We start from the raw sequence: 3304 nt of genomic DNA, 5'->3' as shown, positions 1-3304 counted from the left end.
GAGATTTATTCAATGTGGCCCCACTGGGGAGAAGAACAAAGAGTGACCACCTGTGGCCCCAGGCTAGGTTGAGGGTCCTGACATGAGGTCTTGGTTGAAATGAAGAGCAGAAGACTTGCATATCTAAGATGTTGTCCGTCATCTTTGTCTTTGTTCCAGTCCCGATTGTAAGGTGGTCTGACAAGTTATCAGAATTGCCTGAAATCATCTTCCAGGAGACAAGCTTCCCTTCCTTTTGGTAACTAGGGCCTCAACCTTTTCTTCTACCAGCCTTGGACTCTTGGGAGAATTCCAATTTCTTGGGCTCTGTTGTTTCAATAAACAGCCAAAGAGAAGGATCCACATGTCTCTTGAGAACATCTCCTTTCTTGCAGGTAACCTGTACTACCTCACTTGAGGTGATTGCCTGTTACCTATGTTGTGTTTGCTTTTCCTGTGTCAGAAACATTGTGACAGATGTATAAGCTGGAAATGCATGAAACTAACAATATATAGGATATATTTAACAATATATATAACAATATATCCTATATATAACAATATATAGGGTAATTTTGAAAATTTCTGGTAGTAACTCCGCCGATGCAATAAGGCAAGTCAAACTGAATTAAAAGTCCAAATTTAATGAGCAAATCATCCCCAGGTGGTCTCAGGGGAAGAGGAGAAGCCATGTGTAAGGTCTATAGACTGGACCTTAAATACCCTGTAGGCACAGTCTTGAGGAGCTCCAGGGGAGGCGCTGCTGCTTGGCGGTTTCTGAGGTGAGGTTTGGAGGAGGAGGAGTAGGGTCTAAGCAGGGTTCCCAGTCAGACATCTGGGTGGGGTTTGGAATGTGCCCCGAGCTGGAGATTCCCAACAATAATATCTCCTAATCCTTCAGGAAAACAATTCTGAGAGACATTCTACACAGATCCGCAGAGTCCCCCGTTGGCTACGGCAGTAACTTACTTGACTATGCACCCATGGACTGGCTCTTCCCATAGGTCCCCACTCCTCTTCCTTGGAATCCCTTCACCAATACACTGACTATAGCTGTGATGGGTAATCTTGATTGACAATTTGGTGAGATCTAGAATCACCGCAGAAACAAATCTCTGGGCATGTCTGTAAGGCACGATCTGTGTTGGATTAATTGAGGTGGGAAGTGTAGTAACCCTAAATGTTGGCAGTACCGTACAGTACAATGGCTTGGAGCCCTGTATTGAATAAGAAGAAAGTGCCCTAAGCACACTGTGCTTCCTGACTGTGGATGTAACGTACCCGGCTGCCTCCTGCCCGGCTGTTGGCCTTCCCTACCGTGGTGGACTGTGAACCATAAGCCAAACCAAACCTTTCGCTCGGTTGCTTCTTGCCAGGTATTTCGTAAGAGCAATGAGAAAAATATCTAGTGAAATATTCAGATCCTTTCGAAGATTTCCTTTAGGGAAATCACAGCTAAGCTCGCAAAAGTGAGTAGCAAGTGAGCAGGAAGACTCTGCTGTGTGTTCAAGCTCTTGTTTGCCTTGGTAGTTCCTGCAATAGAGAATGGAAGTGGAGGGAATGAAGTAACAGTAGGATATGAGAGTGGGTAGCTGATAGGTTTGTTTTCCTACATGCTGAATTGAAGAGACTGATGGGTGGATGTTCAACAGACAGTTGAAGAAATGAACCTGAAACTAGAGGGTCCAGGCTCAGGGAAAATTAGTTACCAATGCACAGCTTCTTAAACTGTGGACTGCTACCCCATCGAGGTCTCTTATCTTAACTGAATCCGCAAAACTTGGCATCAGTAAAAGGTTTCCAAATGTCCAATGACCAAAGGTTAATTCAAAGGCAAATGTGTAAGTAATGTGTTTCTGGCAGTGCTTACCTGTATTGCATCATACATATGTATATATATACATATATAATCTTCACTGTAGCCTTGGCTCTGAGCATAGAACACAGGCACTTTGCATGGCACATGCTGTCACATTATATAATAGCAATAAATACTGCCTAAAACACACTGACTCCAATTTAAAACTTACATTTTGCAAACTGCAGTATTTTTATTGTACACAAAAATTGTCTGCTCTTACAGAAACACAATGGTTTATTTGTAGAAAGTAAAGACAATATTTTCTTATTGTTATTCTTCAGCATGTATCAAGCAGAATATCTTTGGATGTCTTGTACAAGAATACTTGATTTTAAAAGTTGCCCTTTGACAATTAGGTTGTTGTTGTTGTTTTTTAAGAGGCCATGGCTTTGAAGGAGAGCAGGGAGGGGTGTATAGGAGAGATTGGAAGAGGGAAAGGGAAGGGAGAAATGTCTTCACCAAATTAGAATCTCAAAATTTTTTAAAAGGGGGAAAAGAGTAACAGAAAAAAAAAGTTGCTGTTTGAGTTTCTGACTTGAATTTCACTACAAAAAAGTTCCGTGAATGTTGACTTGAGATCAGCTTGGAGTTTCCAATGATTTCTGAGACAGTCCTAGAACACTTTCTGCCATTTTGTACTGTGTATTTAGGCAAAGCAGTCTTCTCAGGATTGATGATTATAATATCAAAATACCGCCTTTTCGCCACGATGGCGCCGAAAGTGAAGAAGGAAGCTCCTGCCCCTCCCAAAGCCGAAGCCAAAGCGAAGGCCTTGAAAGCCAAGAAGGCGGTGCTGAAAGGCGTCCACAGCCACAAAAAGAAGATCCGTACATCACCCACGTTCTGATGGCCCAAGACCCTGCGGCTCCGGAGGCAGCCTAAAGATCCTCGAAAGAGCGTGCCCAGGAGGAACAAGCTTGACCACCATGACATCATCAAATTCCCCTGACTACTGAGTCAGCCAGGAAGAAGATACAAGACAACAACACACTTGTGCTCATTGTGGATGTCAAGGCCAGCAAGCACCAGATCAAACAGGCTGGGAAGACACTCTATGACATTGATGTGGCCAAAGTTAACACCCTCATAAGGCCTGATGGAGAGAAGAAGGTGTATGTTTGGTTGCCTCCTGATATGATGCTCTGGATGTTGCCAACAAAATTGGGATCATCTAAACTGAGTCCAGCTGGCTAATTCTAAATACACTTTTTCACCATAAAAAAAAAAAAAAAATCAAAATACCAATCAATTCTGAAAAATTCTGGAGATGCTTTGTGTATCAGGCAGTATCAAATATTCGGCAAAGATTTAATTCTCTATGTAAAAATAAATAAGCATATCCTTCTCATTAATGTACATATTTGCTTTTATCATTAACAAATGTTCAAATTGTATGCATACCAAAGAATTATTTTAAAATAAATTTCAAGTTGGGGGTGGGCAAGTGGGGCTGGTGGTGGTGCA

General features: G+C 42.2%; 1 pseudogene; it reads left to right on the top strand.

Moving 5' to 3' along the window:
• The first annotated feature begins 2534 nt into the window (after positions 1 to 2534).
• On the top strand, positions 2535 to 3073 carry LOC114685256 (annotated as a pseudogene).
• The last annotated feature ends 231 nt before the right edge of the window (positions 3074 to 3304 follow it).

Source organism: Peromyscus leucopus, chromosome 7, assembly GCF_004664715.2.
Source record: "Peromyscus leucopus breed LL Stock chromosome 7, UCI_PerLeu_2.1, whole genome shotgun sequence".
Taxonomy (NCBI): Eukaryota; Metazoa; Chordata; class Mammalia; order Rodentia; family Cricetidae; genus Peromyscus; species Peromyscus leucopus.
Note: the sequence above shows the minus strand (reverse complement) of the source record. Positions and strands in the feature narration are given on the sequence as shown.